This window comes from Wyeomyia smithii, chromosome 3, assembly GCF_029784165.1.
Source record: "Wyeomyia smithii strain HCP4-BCI-WySm-NY-G18 chromosome 3, ASM2978416v1, whole genome shotgun sequence".
Lineage (NCBI taxonomy): Eukaryota > Metazoa > Arthropoda > Insecta > Diptera > Culicidae > Wyeomyia > Wyeomyia smithii.
Genome location: NC_073696.1, coordinates 116,532,075 through 116,554,150, shown reverse-complemented (window position 1 = coordinate 116,554,150; position 22,076 = coordinate 116,532,075). Strand labels below are relative to the sequence as shown.

General features: G+C 39.3%; 1 protein-coding gene across 6 annotated transcripts in view; it reads right to left on the bottom strand.

The window, feature by feature from the left end:
• The window catches only part of LOC129730320 (prolyl endopeptidase FAP), a 343,985-nt gene that overhangs the window by 301,662 nt on the left and 20,247 nt on the right, over nt 1-22,076 (bottom strand). The window contains exon 1 of one of the 6 annotated variants that reach the window (XM_055689580.1): nt 5,300-5,408. The exons of 4 other annotated variants lie outside the window; for them this stretch is intronic. The gene's annotated coding sequence lies outside the window, so the exon portion shown is untranslated. Of the gene's footprint in view, nt 1-5,299; nt 5,409-22,076 lie in introns of those variants that run through there. One more of the 6 variants, XM_055689581.1, reaches the window with a different exon arrangement.

The window sequence follows — 22,076 nt, the reverse complement described above, 5'->3', positions numbered from 1 at the left end:
TATATTTCATCTGTTTTAACTGCGTTGAAGATAATCGAAACTTGCCGAGTCAGTTTCAGTTAATACGAAAAAAATCATACTGAAAAAGTTCGATTATTCCGGTATAATTCATAGTATGAAGCACAGTGGTTACCGTTAAGGTGAAAATGGGAACGTTATGAAAAATGGTTTGTTTTACGAAATTCAGGATAAATTAACCTAAGTTTACTATATTTCCATTTTTGGGCGATTTCATAAGAGCATGTGAGCGTATTTTGTTTATTTTTTCAATGAATTCGTGAAAATTTGGTGTTTCATCCGTGCATTCTCCGCGAACGTCTGCCTAATGAAATGAATAATGGAACAAATACCCTACATCGCGTAATCATTAGATTAGTCACGATATTTATCGACCGAACAAAACCTACTCCAATTTACTGCTTACATAAAAGCAACAGGCAGGCAGTCTCCAGTTTAACGGTCACCGTGAGACATGAATAAATAACTGGGTACACCTCGTAAAGTCACTACACTTCGAAACCCCTTAGATCAGCAAAACTGATCCAGACCGAAGGCGCGTTTACATCGAAACATTTTGTACGACCACTGTATTCCCTCCTACCGACGCAGACATGCAGGGACATGATGTTTCACGCCGATTTTCTCTTACTCAACAAGTGAATAAGCTATGATACCTACTGAGTCTAAAAACTGGCAAAGTTCCTTAAATATATAGCCCAAAAATTTTGAAATATTCAAATAGGCCTATGACCCCAAAAATCGCAACCCCTCATTTTTCGCCAACCAATGAATCTCGATAAATTCAACTTTTAATGATTATATTTAACACTATAACAACTTGCAATGTTTCCTGTGCTTGAATGCACTAACAGAAATATTTAATATTTACAAAATGTTTTCTAAAATTAAGATCGAAATAACCTTGTCATGTAGAAAGTAAAACTGCAGAAGGGCAATAAAAAATTTAGTGGGAAAGTTAGTATAAATCATTTAGTTCATATTAACTTTAGTGAAAGCTCTTTTAATTATGCTGTTATTGCTTTGTTTTCATATTCATAAAATCCAAAATTCTTGAAATTACTGTAATTTTATACCTGAATATAATTGGCGAAATTGGGATCCCTTATTGTGCGCTAGCCCCTAAACTCGCCATTGACGAACTGTCATATTGTATTTTGGTTTCACAAGTGAACCCAATTTTCGACTCCGTGGTGAAGTTGAAAACACTCTTATAATTAATGAATTTCGAATTGAAAAATGGTAAGAATCTATAAAAGTTCCTTAAAATCATTGATTTTATGAGTTTTCTTCATTCTATTTGCAGCAACGAACTAAGAAATATCGCAGCTATTACTGAGAGGCTGAGATTTCCGCCGCAGATCTCAAAATACGTGATAAGCAAATAGGATCAAATAAAGCTGCCAAACGTTATGGAGTGCCCAGATCACCGATCAGGTCTTGTTTGCAAATGCCGGAACGAGATATCTACCGTTCTGACCGAATGTCAGTATTGACGTTGCAAGAGAAGGATGATTTGGAACAGCATTTCCGTAATATTTCAGAGGTAGGCGAAAATAGAGTCTGAGGGTGGCGAATTTAGGGACTTGGCACTCACCAGGAAATTTCTTTTTAAAACGACTAGATAAGTTATTTTGCCAAATTTGTAACACAAAAATGTATATTGAGCACTATACAGTAAATACTGTGCATCGTCGAAGTAACACATTGAAATGAATCACGTTTAACTTGCTTGTCTTGAATAAAGTTGGCGAATTATGGGTCCTCAATTACAAAACCGAGTTCTATGTTTATTTAAAAATGCCAAAAGAATCACAATCAAAGCTAAATTTGTCAGCATTCACGTATCCAAAACCCGAGAATTATACAAAAATCTTTCAAGCACAAACACAAGAAACAACAAAACACTGCCAACCCATCTCCAAAATGCCGAAGAAACCACTACTGATTCCACCGCCTCAACCAATGTCATGACGGTCCCAAATTCATCATAATTTTCAAATATTTGCCTAGAAGTAGCAACATTTCGAAAGCTAATTTCTCGTTTCCCCCGAACCATGAATATTTTGTTGAGTCGTGCCAGTGCTAAACGATACCTACAATATGGAGAAATGTTAGAATTTGGTTTTTGCTTTGCTAGAGACCGTGAATACCACTGTATACCCAAAAGACGGGAACGATTTTCTCGAAAAAAAAAGTTAAACTTCGCCTATCAAAAAACGATCGTTCAACGACCGGGTAATTCTATAACGAACATTTAAAAAAAGGATGAGGAAAATCCGTTAAGTCGTTTTACCGCAATCGTAAACACGGCAAAGTAATTTGTTAAGAAACACCATCCCGAGATAAACGCGTATAAAGTTTCAAATTTAGCGTATGCGGCCGTGACGTTTCGATTTTCAAAAACTAAAAAGGTATATAACTCCTCAACGATTCAGCATTTAGAAATGCACTTTAAGGTGGAAGTGTGTTGAAGCCACAAATGGCCGACTTAGAGCCACCACGTGGTCGACTTCGAATTTTCAACGGCATACCGCTCGGTAATAGTTAATGCTTAACATGTGAAAATATATGGTAATAAAAACATAAGACAGTGTTTTCATAAGTAACGCATTAACTATTTCCGAGTCTTGTGCCACTGAAAATTCGTATTCAACAACGTGGTGGCTTCCATATGGCTTCACACACTGCAACCTTAAGATAAAATTGCAGGAAATACTAGCGATACAATTCCGTCTACTGTACCACCTAATATCTAAGCTTTTATGGATCGCAGTTGAATTTTAACTTTCTACGAGAATTTTCTGGAAAAGTCGGGTTTTAGGCGAATGCTTTCAATGGTTAGGTGACATTCATAAATTACGTAAAGCGAATACCTTCACATGTAACGAAACGTAACACCAACACTCGAATGTGTGTTGACAGATGTATTATATAGTAAGATTTAAATTAAGGTACTTTATTGAGTACTCAATGAACCTTCAAATCTAACTGGATGCGTTCAAATAAATAATTTGGTTGTTAACATTCAACCGTAACTACACAGTAAAAAATTCTGAATGTTACACGTCACGTTAAACATTTTCTCATTTAGATTTCAGTTGCTTCTGACATAAATCACGATTTCGCTTTCAAATCATGTCCAATATCTTTTAAATTTGCGCGGAATATTATGGAATTTTCTATCATAAGCGATGGAGGCGGTTCGACATGCAATTTTCTTACTGTGTACCCTCGGTGAGTCAGAGATTCGAGTCTTTACAAAAAAAAATTTTTGTTTTCCTTGTATTTCATACTCTCACTTCCATCTGGTTATGGTTGCAGAAATTAATTTTGGATTCCATTAGCTTAGGGAACAAAAACCAGTTCGTCGAACCATTAAACAACAGTCAGTGGTCGACATCCTTGGTCAACATAAAAATGCAAGCACCAAAAAAAAAAAAAAAAAAAATTCAGCGTATGGTAGAAAAGTGAAAGAGATGATTTCACCAGTCAAAATTCGCTGTGTATTGATAACCAACCAGGCGTCTCCTTTTATTTTGGTTTTAATGGAGGTGCCTCCTATATTGAGCCTCGTTATTTTAGTTAAAATATTCGGGTCAAATTCACCCGAGAAAACGTTCAGCTAACATTTTCGTTACATTCCCTAGCAAAGTGAAACTTTCGCACTCATTCAACCATATCAAACTAACCACAGCAATCAATCTGCAATTATTTATCAATTTCACTAATCATTAACCCCAGGTCGTTCGCACGAAACGAACAGTTCACCTTACATATGTACATAGTCCGAAGGGAAGAAAAAAGAAAAATCATTGGAGGGAAAAATTCATCATCTTTTTTTCCTTTCAATAAACCTTACTCGAGAAATTTCGTTCGCTAAACTTTTGGATTACGACTGACGTTTGCGGTATGCTCGTCATAGTTTGACCTTTTTTTGTACCATTAGCAAATGTTTTGCTTCCTATATAGAAACATTTCTGCAAGAAGTACGACAAAGCAACCGTCATGGGTAATTTAGTATAGCGGTGAAGTTTTTTTTTTGTACAGCTTCGATAAAAAAGTCGCCAATAGTCACTGTAGTCTGCAAGCATATAATTACATGAACCCAGCTATTTATCGAATCATTTCCATTATTCATGCTTTACCGTTTGACTAATGTTGGTTTTTTTGCAGCTCGCTGCTTGTGTTGACGGTAGCAGAAACACCACACAGATGGGAAAACTTTTATAGTTATCAATTCGTAGAACAATTTCCATTTTCATCGTACCCAACACTACTGAGCTGGAAAAGGGACCCGATTCGGTGAAGCACGTAAGTGTTATGTTCAAGGATAAAATCAAAAATATACCCTTCAACCTTGACCGGCGTGCAAAAAAAAAAAAATGGAGAAGTTTGTGAATGAGCAAAAATTCTACCTAAAAGATATGGGAAACGTGGTGATCCGGTTTATACTCGGTGTGATTCCTTTACTTGACTTTTCCTGTTAACGAATGGCCATTAAGTTGAAGTGAAATCCTAGATCGCTGGGTTACAACTAAAATTCAATTTCTTCTAAAAGTTCAATATTTTTTAAATATAGTTTTTTGAATTGATATTCGCAAAAATCAAAATAATAGTTCGTAAAGAATCTCTCAGAGAACAACATCTAAAAGAATACTTCTATCCTTGGGTGGATTCTAAAATGTTTTTTTGTATGTGAAAACGAATTGTTCGGATTAACCCTAATGGAATAGTGATGACACGCCCCGGAGCGGGTGACCATCTGGAATCGATTTAATATAATGATTTATTCCAGAGCAATATGCTAGTGGAAATGTTGAAGCGATAGTTTTTGTTGAGTACAGAACATGCTGTAGCGACTCTGGCCTTTTTTGCGTTGAAATTACACATGTTGGAGTGAAAGCTCAATTAAATTCTACCCAAACTATTCCTGTCGTATAAATTGAAAAACTTCATTCATTTGAAAATCAAGTACGAGCTCATGTTTGCCTTCGCTTCTTGTTTTGGAGCTCCTTAGCTTCACTTGCACAGGCATACCAAAAAACCGATGTTATTTTTCTTCGTCAAAAGTTTGAAGCAACTCGCAAGAGTTTATCTTTTTTTATCATCTATGCTCAAAACACGGCAGAACCCCGCAGACGGCATTTTTCAGGATTGTTTTTACCTTTTACCAGATTCGGTAAGCAATCCATGGTTACTAGATATCTGAATATTCAGTCTGGCGAAAAGAATGGCTTTTTTTACATGCGTTGATTTTGATAGAACACATCCTACTTACACTGATCTTGCAAGAAACCGATGAGTTTGGTTGGATGAATGTTTTATATTTCAATTGCCTTTCCATTTTGCATCTGCCAGACTATATTTGTAGTAACTATAAAAAAAATGTTTAACTAACTGTCTGTGAAAGTTAGTACCTAACTGATTGTAGCTATTTTTATATTTCTGCGTACATGACTACTTGCATGAGTTAATAGAGTTTTAGTTAGTCGCCATAACCGCAGAAGCGTTAGAACGTTCGCATTAAGCTGGCTTTTCTACTATGGGATTTTCTTTCTGAATCTCGTTTACACATGACATAACATAAGAATTTTTAGCTCAGTTACGTAGATCAGACACCTACCATTCGATTTCTGAGACTTTTTTACTCAAAATAAGATATTATTTGAATACCACTTTAAGATATTAGCATTAGCATTACCGATATTATTTTGCTTTGTGAAATATACTACAACTATGCCAAAACCGGTTTCGTAGAATCACCGTTTTGAGCTTAGTTTTTGTCCGATTTAAGATCTGTTTTTTTCAAAAGATGGGTAAAAAGATGCTAATATGTGGACAAACTCTTAGAATTTTGATGTTTGGCCTTAAAACAAAATGGCGTCGAAAAAACATCAAAAATTACCGGTTTCTCAAAAATTCAAAATGGCGCCATTGTTGCCCCTTATATTGAAATATGTTCAAACTCGGGGAAATTTAGTTTTGCATAAAAATACACAAAAAAATTATAAATAGAAGCCAAGGCAGAAAAAAAGTCTATTTTTGTTGCACTGTGTTATAGATGTTCGATTTATCACCACAAATTAACTTTTTTTACAATTTGCATAGGGGGCCATCCACATTCCAGCTTCTTGTGGGAGGGGGGGGGGGGGCAGTTATATCCACGGTCCATACAAATTTTTTAGAAATTATATGGGCAGTTATCCAAAAAAAATCAAAATTGTTAAAAATCTGTCCACGTGAAATGTGGATGGCCCCTAGGGTATCGGCTCCATTATCGTGGCGGCTATGTGAGAAACGCATTCGAAAAACTGAAAACTGATGTTCGGATGAAATGTTTGTGAGGCAGGGCAAATACCTAGGAGCTCTTCAGTCCGAACATTTTTTGAAACATCACAATTTCAAACCGAAACTTAACAAAAAATCGCGTCCCAGCGACATATTCCGGCGGTTGATTTCCCGGGTGGTGAAGCGAAATTGCATCTATACCACCATCCGTCGGTATGCGGGACCGTCGGCTTGGCCAAGGACCGTGCGTGATCTAGGCACTGGCTAGTAGGCAGCCACGTTCGGCGAGGACACCAGCAGCCATCAAGGTGGTGTAGATCGGGACTGATACTATCATGAGCACCGCGTCTATGATGATTTGGAGGGGACCGTATCCAACCGTGGGAAGCTCTCGTTGGTATTTACCGAGGAAAATGAGAAAATCGATGCCGCGTACTATAAGACCGAGGTTCTGGAGATGATTGTTGACCCGACATTTTCGGACTTCTACGTAGAACGGCGCATCGGCCCACATGCCAAATATCGTCCAAGCATGGTGTCGGATGATTTTGACTGATTTTTTCGATAAGACTTCGTCTCCCTGCTTCCCGGATTTTAATCCTCTGGAATTACATGCTGGCCAAGCAGAGCGAACATGAAGTGATTATTTACATTTTTAAAATGTATTTGAACTTATTGAACACCCTGTACAACTGAGAACAGGATAGTGTAGTGTTTACTATATACCCATGTTGCAAGTGGCTCCACCTTATTTTCATTTTATATCATTTCCATAGTTTCACAAGACGCAAAGAGCTTTTATTCCGTATGTAATATGAATGTAAGAAAAACTAATCCCATTTCGTGTTGGCAACCAATAGACCGGGACCGATGTAGCTCTCAGCATCGCAACTGAATAATACGTTGTATCGTGTTGCCGCTTTATAGGGTAACAATCAAACTTTTCTCATGTCGAATTGAAGAAAATTGCAGAAGTGTAGCACTCTCAGTCGCACAACAATTTATTATGCTGTTGCGTGTTGCATATTGCAGCTGTGCGGCTGGGGGACAAAAAAATCTGTTCGTACCGATGTCGACGGTAGACATGAAAATGGAGTTCGAAATGCTACTGTGAAATCGAATTAATTATCTTTCTCAAGACGATCCAATATCTTGAATGATGTGTAATGAAATTTTTGAAACGAATTTAGCGTTTTCAGCAGAACACGCCGAACTTTTGATTTAAATCGGATTAGTTTAGTTTATAACGCTTTTAATACAACAATATCGCACGCTAGCCTGGGGGCTAATGCGGTCTCGATCAACTAGATTAGTTGAAAGAATTCGTTATCGATATTGTTTTCGGCACATTTTGCATGTTGTAGGATAAGTACAACGATACACCGTGCCCCAGTGCTGAGCCGAGAAAATTTCCAGCTCGAAAAGTTCCTCGACCTGATCGGGAATCGAACCCGATATCACAACCGTGTGGGAGAGCTAGCCGACCGACATCGCTAACCACAGAACCACGGGGACCAACGCGGGATAACGCTTTTAATGCAAAGTTTTTATGAGCTGTACTGCCTATGATCGCATATCAGTCCCATCTGGAAAATCATCGAGTTGATAAAACAGCGCTTGAAGATATTTTTCTTGTTTTGGGTATTTCTCCTGTTTGGGGTGGGTTATTCTAATTTTTCCGTCGTGAATGTAATAAATGCAGTCTTGGATACGCTACTGAATAATATTCTTTCTTATGTCTTCAATGTTCCACTTGCTGAATAGAATTATTTCGCGTTAGCCCGTGCATTAAGCATATTGGAAAAGTGGTATTGAGAAAGAGAAGTTTCCAATTTCATTACAACAGTGACTTGACGGGAGACGACGGCGATGAAAAGAGATTCAAGCTGGTTTCAGCTTAATCGATAGTAGAGCAAGAAATAGATGGAATCTGATATTTAACTCAAAACGATGGAAATCCATATGGGACTAGTATGCGATTATAGGCAGTGTAGTAAACATAAAGGTAAGTAAACGACTGGGCAATGCGTACCAGCAGTACACCCGTACTAGTTGGCATAAAATAGACCCCAGTGTGGTCCATAACATAATGCCCAGCAACTCCTATTCTTACATCCACGTGGTACCGGTTGGGATACGAGCAACCAAGGGAAGATCACTGAACCGGTGGGAGTTTGGTCGTATGCTGACAGAGAAGGGAAGCTGTTATGAAATTCGATGTCTCGCCAGCTACACCCAAGACGACAGCTCCGCCAGCCGGGTACACCCAAGTAAGGCAGCATGCTGGAATAAACATACTAAGAACAATCCAGAGAAAAAAACTTATTTTCAAAGAGCACATTGAGAGTATACAAGCCAAGTGCATCAAATATACGAGATGTTTATATCCTCTCATTAACAGGAATTCTAAACTTTGTTTAAAGAACAAACTTTTGATTTACAAACAAATTTTTAGACCAGCAATGCTTTATGCTGTACCGATCTGGTCAAGTTGCTGTTCAACAAGGAAGAAAACGCTCCAAAGGATTCAGAATAAAATTCTGAAAATGATTTTGAAGCGTCCTCCTTGGTTTGGTACACGCGAATTACATAGACTTACTGGTGTTGAACCATTAGAAGCTATGTCAAATAAAATTATTAACAATTTTCGACAAAAATCGTTGCAATCCTCAATTGCTACGATAAGCTCTCTTTATAGCCAATAAGTTAGCAATTAAGTTTGTTGTAATTTTACTTCCCCTTTTTTGACAAGTAGGTTCAAATCCCTACGAATGATAAGTCCTAATTGCGAAAGCAAACAAATCCTAACAATTAAAATTACAAATTTCTAACAGTGTTGAGAAGTCACCATTTGTGATTGGACACACATACTCATTATTTACTAATATTTATCATAAATACTTAAGCTACTAACAAATCCCCCCTTAAAAAAAAAAAAAAAAAAAAAAAACAATCCAGAGAATGATACGAATCGGAACAATCGGTATAGACCTAGGCGAACGAAAAGGACAACGATTGGAAACATGGCACTTGGAAGAACTCTGCTCGATACAACACGCGCGGGCATCTTGTCTAGAGAGCTACGGAAGGCAAAAGTGGGGGTAGCAACCATACAAGACCGGGGAACGTGAATTCCAAGCGGTTGATCCGACCGCGGGCATTTCTTTTAAGTATCACATCTCCTACAGTGGCGGCAACAGAGCGGAATAGGACGTCGGTTTCATGCTACTCAGAAACCAAATGAAGCGTGTCATTAGGTGGAGGTCTATTAATGACCGTCTATGCGTATTGAGGATCAAGGGCAGATTCTTCAATTACAGCCTTATCGACGTGTACGCGCCGACAAACGATAAAACCGATGACGTGAAGGAGTATGAGTATGATATAAAGATCGACATCGGAGATACGAACGCACAAGTCGGACGAGAGGAGTTCTTTCGTCCCGTTGTTGGTAGGGAAAGCCTTCATTCTACAATCAACGACAGCGGCTTGAGGTTAGTGAACTGAGTACCCATTTAGCACGTCTGAACATTTGGAAGCACACCTGGAGACACGCCAATGGAGAGGCCTGCTCCCTGATTGACCACATGCTGATCGACGGCCGGCACTTTTAAAACGTCATAGATGTGCAATCCTTCCGAGGGCCAAACATCGACTCGGATCACTATCTCGTGGTAGGCAAGATTCGTGGCCGGCTGTCCAACGTATTTAAATCGAGGTTTGGCGAGGAAGATACGTCTGGACATCCAGAGGTTATCAGCGGAAGGAGTTGCCGCAGAGTATACTCGGAAAGTTGATAGACGGATCGGTAAACCAGCTGGAGTGGACCTGAACGAGCAGTCAGCGAAACAGCGCGAGTAGTGATATGCATGACAACGTGAACCACGCGTAGTGGTTGGTTCGATGCTGAGTGTCTAAAGGTGATGGTAGAGAATAACCGAGCTTACACCAACACGTTAGTAACAGCTAATCGTGTGACGCGTCACATCCGGGAGAAATACCGGGAGCAGGAGCTGCCGAAAAGAGGCTTTACCGCCGTAAGAAACGTAAGCAGTACGATCGCGTCCTCGCGTAGGCGGAGAATTGCTTCACCAGGCACGACACGAGGAGATTCTATAGAACGATCAACGGAATCAGGAACCGGACTGTGCCAGTACCTGCCATGTGCAATGACAGGGAGGGGAACCTGAATACCGATAAATCGCAGGTGGCCTGGCGTTGGGAGCAACATTATGAAGTGGTGTGGAACGGTGAGGAAGGTAGGAGCGTCGTCGAGGGGAACAGAATAGAAATTGGGGAGGACGGACAATCTGTGGACCCACCAACATTGGACGAGGTGAATAATGCTTGCAAAGAGCTAAAGAACCACTTTTCATAGTTGGGAGCGAGCGGCTGTGTAGTAGGCTGTCCCAAAAAAAAAACGATGTTGAAAAAGTCAGCCCTAAATTGAAAGATAATGTTATTTATAACATTTTTGTGGAACATTTCTAAAAGGTCGCTTTCAGGTTGCCCAAACGTGATTCATGAAAAAATGACTTTTTCAAGCTACAAAACCACTCTTTTGCACTTTTTTCAAATCTGGTCGATTCCTAAATTTTTCCATATATTTTTTTCTTTTTTGTTGGGTTGTTTTTGAATATTTTGCATGGTTTGGTTCAGCATCGTATTCAATTTTTTGACTCACAGAGCCCATTGAACATCACAAAAAAGTGAATTTTCCTTATAATTTCCATATAAAACCCTCCAAAACACATATAAAAAAATTTTTTGATCAAGAACTAAAATTTTTACTGCAAAGCGGAATTCAAGACGAGAATTTACATAAAAAAAGATGCTTGATATCTTTTCGGGGGGGCTGAGATATCGGCGATTTTACATGTGATGGAAAACTATGCACTTTGTCAAAAATGCCACTAAAACTCAAAATCTCCATTGCACAGTGTTTTATTTTGCCGTTTGTGCGTATAATTTCCTAACTAGTGATTCAAATGTTGATTATAGCCATGAGGTATATTCGGAGAAGTTTTAGGATATTCAAAAATGCATCTTTCAATGTAGAAAGAAGGGTGACCAATCCACCAATAAGTGAGATAAAAAAATTACTTTTTAATCAGAATAAGACAGACATAAGGTGTCTTCGACAAAGTTTTAGGTTATCTTAAAACAAGAAACTTTACCAAAGACATCATCTTTCTATCTCTTACATATTACGAGCAACATTGAGTTTTCTATTAGAAGGCACGAAAAATCATAATTTTCGTTTTAACTTTTTTCGCAGATTTTTCCAAATTTTGAAACCTTCTACTAAGTTATCATCCTTCCAAAAATGCATTTGTTCTCTGAACATTGTTATTTTTTATCCCCCGAAATAAAACAGTTATCTAAACATATGAAAATGCAGCTCTGTCTGTCTGTCTGTCTGTCTGTCTGATTCATATAGGCTTGGAAACTACCGAACCGATCGGCGTGAAATTTTGTATATTGGGGTTTTAGGGGCCGGTAAAGGTGACTAAGATAGTTCGAGACCCCTCCCCCTTCTGCAAGGGAGGGGTCCCATACAAATGAAACACAAATTTCTGCACATCTCGAAAACTCACCAAGCAAATGGAACCAAATTTGGCATGGGGATGTTTCCAGGAGTAACAAATATGTCCATGTTGATTAGACGCCCTTCCCTCTTTTGGAAGGGAGGGGTCCCATACAAATGAAAATCAAATTTCTGCACATCTCGAGAACTAACCAAGTAAATAGAACCAAATTCGGTAGGTAGATGTTTTTAGGGGTAACAAATATATCCATAATGGTTGGCACCCCTCCCTTTTCTACAAGGGAGGGGTCCCATACAAATGAAATACGAATTTCGCACAGCTCGAGAACCAATCAACAAAATACAACTAAATTTGGTATGTGAAAGTTTTTAAAGGTAACAAGTATGTCCATAGTGGTTCGACTCCCCTCCCTCTTCTGGAAGGGAGGGGTCTGATACAAATGAAACACACATTTCTGCACATCTCGAGAACTAACCAAGTAAATAGAGCCAAATTTGGTAGGTAGATGTTTTTAGGGGTAACAAATATATCCATAATGGTTTGTCACTCCTCCCTCTTCTACAAGGGAGGGGTCCCATACAAATGAAAAACGAATTTCGCCCAGCTCGAGAACCAATCAACCAAATACAACCAAATTTGGTATGTGAATGTTTTTAGAGGTAACAAGTATGTCCATAGTGGTTCGACTCCCCTCCCTCTTCTGTGAGGGAGGAGTTCAAAACAAATGAAACACAAATCTCTGCTTATCTCGAGAACTAACCAACTAAATGGAACCAAATTTGGCAGGTGATTGTTTTTAGGGGTAACAAACATGTCCATAATGTTTCGACACCCTTCCTTTTTCTGGCATGTCTCCAAACACCATTTCGAAATCCAAGATGGCGACTTCCCGTTTCTGAAAAAAAGCGGCAAATGACCTTGTACCACCAAACATGGGTATTTCCGGAATTGTTATGGTGAACTGAAGCCACAAATCGACCTCAGACAACATTTCGAATTGTAAGCTGGCGATTTCCGGTGTCTGGAAAACAGCCGAAAATGACCAAATAACACCCAATATGAGTGTTTCTTCAACCAGATTGACGCTCAGAGGCCAAAAATTGTCTCCTAATGCCAATGTGAAATCCAAGATGGCGACTTCCGGTTTCTGAAAATCAGCAGCAAATGACCAAATACCACCCAATATGGGTATTTCTGGGATTGTTATGATGAACTGAAGCCACAAATGGACCTCAGACAACATTTCGAATTGTAAGATGGTAACTTCCGGTGTCTGGAAAACAGCCGAAAATGATCAAATACCACTCAATATGAGCGTTTCTTTAATCAGATTGACGCACGGAGGCTAGAAATTGTTCCAAAATGCCATTTTGGAATCCAAGATGGCGACTTCCGGTTTCCGGAAAACAGCGGCAAATGACCAAATACCACCTAATATGGGTATTTCCGGAATTGTAATGACGCACTGAAGCAACAAATCGACCTCAGACAACATTTTGAATTGTAAGATGGCGATTTCCGGTGTATGGAAAACAGCCTAAAATGACCAAATACCACCCAATATGGATATTTCCGGGATTGTTATGATGCACTGAAGCCACAATTCGACCTAAGACCAGAACCAGACCATTTCAACCAGAATGACGCTCAGAGGCCAAAAAGTGTCTCCCAATGCCATTCTGAAATCCAAGATGGCGACTTCCGGTTTCTGAAAAACAGCGGCAAATGACCAAATACCACCCAAAAGGCGTCGTACACAAATTACGTAACGCATTAAGGGGGGGAGGGGGGATAAGTCTGCGTTACTTATTGTCACATAGGGGGGAGGGGGGGGGATGTAGTTGAGCCCGTAACGTAACTGAGATGTTTGCTTAAAATTGTAAATTTGGAGGGGGGGAGCAGGTTGTCCAGCGTTACGTAACCTTAGGGGGGGAGTCATATCTAACGTTACTTATCGTTACATAGGGGAGGGAGGGGGTCTGAAATCTAGGTTTTTAGCGTTACGTAATTTGTGTACGACGCCATATGGGTATTTCCGGGATTGTTATGATGCACTGAAGCCACAAATCGACCTCAGACAACATTTTGAATTGTAAGATGGCAACTTCCGGTGTCTGGAAAACAGCCGAAAATGATCAAATACCACTTAATATGTGCGTTTCTTTAATCAGATTGACGCACGGAGGCCAGAAATTGTTCCCAAATGCCATTTTGAATCCAAGATGGCGACTTCCGGTTCCCGAAAAACAGCGGCAAATGACCAAATACCACCCAATGTGGGTATTTTCGGGATTGCTATGATGCTTTGAAGCCACAAATCGACCACTGAAGCCAAAAATCGACCTCAGACAATATTTTGAATTGTAAGATGGCGACTTCCGGTGTCTGGAAAACAGCCGAAAATGATCAAATACCACTCAATATGAGCGTTTCTTCAACCAGATTGACCGCACGGAGGGCCGAAATTGTTTTGAAATCCAAGATGGCGACTTCCGGTGTCCGGAAAACAGCCTAATGTGACCAAATACCACCCAATATGAGTATCTCTGGAACGAGAATTAAGCTGAAAATTGACCTCAGACACCATTATTAATTGTAAGATGGCTACTTCCGGTTTCTAAAAAACAACCAAAAATGGCCGATTTCCATACAAAATGAGTATCTTCGGAACCAGAATAATACACAGGAGCTAGAATCGACCACAGACACCATTTTGAATTCGAAGATGGTGACATCCGGTTTCTGGGAAACAGCCGAAAATGACCAAATAACACCCAATATGGGTGTATCTCAAACCAGAATGACGCTCAGGGGCCAGAAATTGTCTCTAAATGCCATTTTTAAATCCAAGATGACGACTTACGGTTTCGGATCACCGGATCCAGAATGATGCGAGGAGCTATAAATTGACCTTAGACAACAGTTTGTATTGAAAAATGGCAACTTCTGGAAAACATCCGCAAATAACCGAATACTACTACATATGGATAAGTCCCTAATCGAAGTGATGTAAAGAAGCCAAGCATTGACCCTGGACACCATTTTGAATCAGAAGATGACCACTTTCAGTTTCTGGAAAACAACGAAAATAACTGAAATGCACCCAATATATATCCGGAATAGAGGTCATGCACAAAAGCCAAAAGTTAAGGATGTTGTCGTTCCGATAAAACCAATTATTTTTAAACGATATCCAATCGCAAGGAATCAATAAATTTGAAATGTTTAAAATAATTAAATTAAACACTAAAAGAGGCGGGACGAAGTTTGCCGGGTCAGCTAGTTTAATATATTTGTTAAAATGCATAGTTTTCCATCACATAGAAAAATGCCAATATCTCAGCTCCCCGATAAGATATCAAGTATCTTTTTTCATGTATATTTTCGTGGTAAATCCCGCTTTGCAAAGAAAATTTCAGTTCTTGCTCAAAAAAATTTCTTATTTGTGTTTTGAAGGGTTTTATCTAAAAATTATTAGAAATTTTTTTTTTTTTGATGTTGAATGGGGTCTGGGAGTCAAATAAATGAAACAATGCTGAACCAAACCAGGCAAAATATTCAAAAATAACCCTACAAAAATAAAAAAAATGTACGAAAAAATGTAGGAATCGAACAGATTTGAAAAAAGTGGGTTTATAGCTTAAAAAAGCAATTTTTTCATAAATCACGTTTGGGCAACCTGAAAACAATTTTTTTTAAAGTCGAAATGTTCTACAAAAATGCTATAAATAGCATTATATTTCAATTTAGGGCTGAGCACCTTGACTTTTTCAACATCGATTTTTTTGGGACACCCTACTGTGTAGTGCAATTCACCAGATTATCCTAAGGGTATGGTCTGAGAAACACCTATATACGGACTGGTTGGAAGGACTCATATGCCCTATCTACAAGAAGGGACAGGGACTCGACTGTAGTAATTATCGAGGCATAGCCCTCTTCAATTCCGCTTACAAAATCTCTCCCGTATCCTGTTCCAGCGACTTAGGCCGTTGCAGAAAGCCATTGTTGGAGAATACCAATGCGGTTTTCGAGTGGGGCGATCTACAACAGACTAGATGTTTACCTTGAGACAGATTCTCGACAAGTTTCGAGAACACAACTTGCAGACGCATCATCTGTTTATTGACTTTAAGGCGGCGTACGACACCGTGAAATGCAACAAGCTGTGGCAAATAATGCTAGAACATGGTTTCCCAACAAAACTAATTTAACTGTTACGTGCGACGCTTGACGGTTTCACATCATGCGCCAGGACAGCGGGCGAATTTTTCGACGCGTTTGTGACGTTAGATGATCTGAAGCAAGGTGACGGGCTCTCGAACTTGCTGTTCAACATAGCTTTGGGAGGTGGTGCCCTTCGTGGCAGGTGTACAGAGGAACGGTGCCATCATCACGTTCGCTGATGATAATGATATGATTGGTGTGAACAGTTGAGGAGGCCTTTACGGCTCTCAAAAGGGAAGCTGCGAGAATTAGACTCATCATAAACACTGCCAAAACGAAGTACATGGTGGCTGACAAAGAGCGTGGTAGTTCTTAGGGTTGGTGCTGTGGTGGAGATGGATGGGGATACTTTCGAAGTGACAACGAGGTGAGACGCGAGGTGGAGAGACGGATTTCGACGGCGAATAGGGCTTATTACAGATTGCGTAGTCAGCTTAGGTCCCGTAGCCTACAGATCCGTACGAAATTTGCGCTCTATATGACTCTGAACCTCCCGGTAGCGCTCTACGGACATGAATCGTGGACGTGGAAGGAAGCCGATCGACGAGCGCTTGAGGTCTTCAAGCGTAGAACCCTGCGATCAATATTCGGAGGCAAACTAGAGAACTAGAGAATGGCGCATGAATCGCGAGCCGTACGAAGTATACAAATACGCAGATATTGACAAGGTGATGAAACACGGTAGGTTACAGTGGGCTGGTCACGTAGCACGGATGGCTGATGAGCGACCGGATAGAAGCCGACTTCGAGGCAGACCTCACACGCGCTGGATGTGTGCTGTCGACGAGGATGCCAGAGCAGCGGGTGTAAGGGGAGACTGGAGAGTAGGAGCCCAAGACCGAGTTTCGTGGAGACGTATACTGGATTCGGCATAGGATCTCAACGATCTGTCGCCATAAAAGTAAAGTAAAGTAAGTAAGTGATCATAAAGAAGCTCTTAGCCTTAAACATGCTTGTTATGTCTTGTTAGAGTGAATATTCACCGCTCACTTCTTCTCCAGAATGAGCGCTGCGTGTAGCAATTTTTTTGCACCATACTTCTTTCTTCTGCTTGGTGCTGTGTTTCTGCCCTTCGCAGAAATGTTGTTTACACCACAGCTGAGTGAAACAAGTGTGGTGAATTACAGTGACAATACATAGAAGTATACCGCGGTGCGCACTGCTGTGCTGCGATAAATTCAATATCATTCCAAGAGCAAACATGAGTGATGGGCGGCTGGTTGTTTTTTTTTCAGTTTCTAGATGTAAAGTACACAACGCAATCTACTTTCCTACCTAGATGCTACCCTTATTTAATATATGCTCAAGGGACACGCAGTTAAAGCACTAAAAGCACTGCTTTTTTGTATATAATCTCTCTTTCTGATCTCTTTGTAGAAATATTTCAGATTCCGCAGTGGTGTTTTTTTGCGAGCTTCTCAGATACACACGATTCACTTATCTCTTCAAGCAAGTGCGTCACTTTGCCTATCCCCCCCACTCGTGTGAGAGTAGTTGTTTTCGCAGTTTATTCTCAGGCTCCCTCCCATTCCTTTGCTTTGACCCTTCCTTCACGTCAAAATCCAGAAAAAGTCACACACAGTTGAATGCATACCTCTCCAGGCAGATCTAATTGCTAATGCTTGGCAGGGTATCCTAACTCAGTAAAGCAGAGCAGTAGACTCTATATATAAGCATGTAGAGAGGCAAAAGTATAAAAATCCGTTACTGACTAAGGTGACAAAGTAACCTTCATTTCCGTTATAGTCGTTAGAGATGCAGAGGTAAACTCGGTCTCTAATAACAACGATTGTAATACTTCCGTTCTTCCTTTCTGTGAAGATGGGGCTAGCACGGTTGTCGTTTTTATACGAAGCGGAAGCTAGTGAATTGTTGTACCTTGAAGATGTTGAATAAATCCAAAATTAGTCATCTTACGGTAGTTTTTTGTGCAACTTAACTAGTTCATCACGGAGGAGCAACTACGAAAGGTGCTGTCATTCAAGCTAAGCTATAAGCTAGTGTTATTGAGTTGTGGTGAACAGAACTACTGCGGATTTTGGTTACAGTTGCTATTTAATAAAAACATTCATTACAGTCTCCCAAGTATGGGTCATAACCTTGAAAATGGGTGATTGATGCAATTGCAAATTACATTCAGTTATCGCATAAATGCGTTTTGAGCAGACCGCGTACGCTATCCGCACTGACATATTATCATCCTTTGTATTATCTGGTTTTATTTTAGAAGGATTTTAACCATAAAATCATCTCGCTTCGCAATGCTTTTTTTAGTTATGTCATTTCCCCAGTTTCGCAAGATGCAAACAGATTTTATTCCGAATGTAATACGAACGAAGGGAAAATCTCATTTTGTGTTGGCAACCAACGGAATCGGACCGTTGGAGCTCGCAGCCACGCAACAAAATAACATGTTATATCGTATTAGGGCATCTTCAGCGGTGGTCCAAATCGTGGTTTTGTTCTATTTTTTGGAACAAACTCAAACTTACTGCTGCACCGGTCTTGTAAATTTTGTTTTATACCAGATCTGAACTGAAAAATTTTAAAACTGGTATACGTTTTGGTCTATTATTGTCACTTTTTGGAACAAGAAATAGATCGTTCTAAACACGTTACACGCTACCAATTGGTAGGTAAAATGTCATATTTTAATTGAATACCTCATTTTTAGGTATTTCCATATAAGCTTTGCGGGCGTTGTGGGATGAACAAAACAAAGATTTTTCACATCGATCACAATTCAATTCATGGCTTTTCTGAAGAGGAAAATGAACAGTTTTGTCGTTCTTGGCTAAAAATAACTAAAGATTTCATCAAGGAAACCGACTAGCAAACGGGAGAATTCTCAAAAGGTTATACTATTTTGTTATACTATACTATATACTATTTTGTTTGCAATCATCAACCATCAGGAAGGCAAATACGTTGGGTATCTAGCCTTCGCTAACTGCCTTAATTATAGTGGTACTACCAACATCAACAGTTTCAAGAAGCAGAAAAATGTTCCCCGAAGACACAGAACTGAAAACTTTCAAATGCAGACTTGTTACAATATCCTCAGAAACGAGCCAAAGTTTAAAAAACGGCAAGATTTTAGGATTTAAGAAATTGGTGGAACGAAAACGGAAGACGAATATCTTCGCGATCAAATTTTTTCGCTATCCTACGAAGCCCTACTAGGGGTAATTTTTCGATCATAGGTACCAATCCTTCCTGAAAAATGTCACTGACGTTAAACTCAAACCGAAAAATCCATAGTCTTGTGGATATAAAGTGTCTTGCCAAAGTAATTGTTTAATGTGCGTAAAAATTATCGAATTCCCGTTTTTTGTATACTGAGCGCTCCGCGAAAACTGACAGCATGGGGTATTAATTGTTGACGGGTGACAGATGTCAGCGGTTTAAAACAAAACGGTGCGAGAAACGCGAAATTGGTCTATATTAGCTAGTTCTATTCAGTTTTTACTGGTGTAAATCTAGTATAAAATTATTCCAAAAATAGACCACCGCTGAAGGTGCCCTTACGGCTTAGAAGGAAGACAGTTAAATCTGTTGCAGTAAGATGCTTTGCATTATGAAGAACCATCCTGCAAGAAACTAAAACGCTCTAGGACATCATTTACCCCACGGACGATAATAGGTAAAACCTGACAAAAATAGAACCGATACCCTAGTTAAATTAATTTGAATCAGTAAGTTTCTCGAAAATTTTCTCAAATATAAATGCACCCACGCAAGAGGAATTCATTACTCTCAAACAGTTTGTTATTGCAGCGGATTCGCCAGCCAAAGCATCTAAAAACTGTAATTACAAGCTTGAAAAAAGTTAAAAACTTTATGGCAGCTAAAAGTTAAGGGCGCTCTCACAATTGTCGACTTCAAATTAAATTTATTTTCCTTTTCGACCACTTTGCTTTTCATTCAGTATGATGCTCGATGTCCAACGGAAATCAAAGAATGAAGGATAGGTGTACGAAACGAATTTCTAGAATTCTCGGTTGGTTGACGAGCTGATGCAAGTGTATTTTTCGCATGTTTTCACAATAACGTGCTTACGCTCAGTGATTTTAGTCTGCATCGAACGGGTTGTTGAACATTTTTTTCAGTTTATCGAATTTCCTCCAACGATTTCCTATTGTCCCAACCTGTAAAAAATGGCTCTCGCCGTCGTAACCATTGTTGTCATCCTTCTGAAAGAATTTTCCAGCCGGATTTCTTTTTTATTTTCACCTCTGGATGGTAACATGAATGCACAAACTTTGCGATCAATGAAACGACACGTGGCGCGGGCCAGCTCTACTTTTGTTCAGTAGATTGCTATTCTGACACAGGCAAACTCTTAACAGCTAGCGACATAAAAACGCTTTTTTCCTTATGGTTTAAAGCGAACGTTGAAACTTGATTTGATTTTCTTAATTTTGTGTACGAATCTAATTCTAACATACATCAATGCTTTTGCACGTTTCAATGTTATCGCTTAAAACTGTTAGTTTAAATGAGCGGAAACAGTTCAGAAATTTATTGCCTTCGTCAAGTTAATTCTGTCTTCCCTTTCCTTGCTGGTGCCAATGTACATTTCGCTTACCATGACAGATGCCAGGGTCTAGGTCGGTTTGCCTTGACTGCAGTGACCTGGCCGATTGCGTAGGTAATTCTCCCCACAGCGAACAGGACGTTTAACAAGAACCAGAACCAGCTAAAATCGTAGCTCCATTTGCATATATTGACCAGATTTATTGTATACGATCAAGATTCATTGCGCTATAAATATTGCCGGGGGGAGCTGCACTCCAAGCGCTACAAATGGTGTAGGCAGACATGAATCTTATCTAAAATAAAAGCTGCTAAACACATTCACATTTTTACTTCGAAAAGTTTCTATTTAAGTTTCCAATAGCGAATCGCATTAATATTTTGCGATCGAAGGTGGAATGGTTCGCTGAACCTGATTAAATTCAGAGAATGGGTTTCGTTTTCCGCTTTAGTGGTTTTCGCACAACGCTTTCATTTGAGACTCTTTTGTTTGGTGCTTTGTTTGATTCATCTCACACTTCCTCTGTAAGCGCTTAGCGCACAAAGGAAAATGAATTCGATTAAAATTTGTTTATCTCACCATAAGGTTTTCCAGAAATTGCGGTTTTTCATTTGTTCAAAATATAACCTACATAAAAACTTACGTTTATAGTCGTAGTTTAACTAAAATCTACGAACTAAACCTAAATCACAGAAAAGATTGTCTCTTTGTTTTTTATGTTTGTCGAAGGATTTCTAAAAATAAATGCAATAAGTAGTCTAAACAATCGACAATTTATAACTTCCTTTTATTTCCAGACATCCAGAAACGAAAGTATCAGTCGCATCGAAGTACAAGATCATGACAGAACTGATCCAACATTGATTGCTTATTCTGTTCGAAAAGTAGATAGAATAACTTCTCCGCTTGCGCTCTCAAGTGTAAACAAGCAAAGACTGTTTGTCCAAGGAATCTATCATTAATCGAAAGCACTCTCAGGTTGCCACCGGAGATGAGGCCCGAGACTAATGGGAGCTTTGTGGTATTTTTGCGCAAGTTGGTTGTACTCTCTCCCCTACGGTGTGTCTAGTAAAGGCTCTCGATTGTTTACAGAACATCTTCGTTCGAATAATATTTATCGGTCTAGTTACATCAGGCTGCCTACAATCATAAACTGAAAATAAATATACAAAAATCGGTTCGAACCGGTGTGTAGTATTAATATGAATGAGTGATGTCCCGCAAAAGAGGGTTTTATTTTATGCTATAGTAGGGAATTTTCTGCATAATCTGGCTGCCAAATCGGCTTAGAATTATTCCAATTTATTATTTTCTGTTTATATAAGAGCGAATTTTTTCCACAAAAGACACGCGATAAATATTGTGTTTCATGTATCGTTTTGAAACGTTGATCCTGCAGGATTTGTCACGTGTATGCTCGAACCATGCTTTTGGAGCAATGTTTTTGTGTTTTT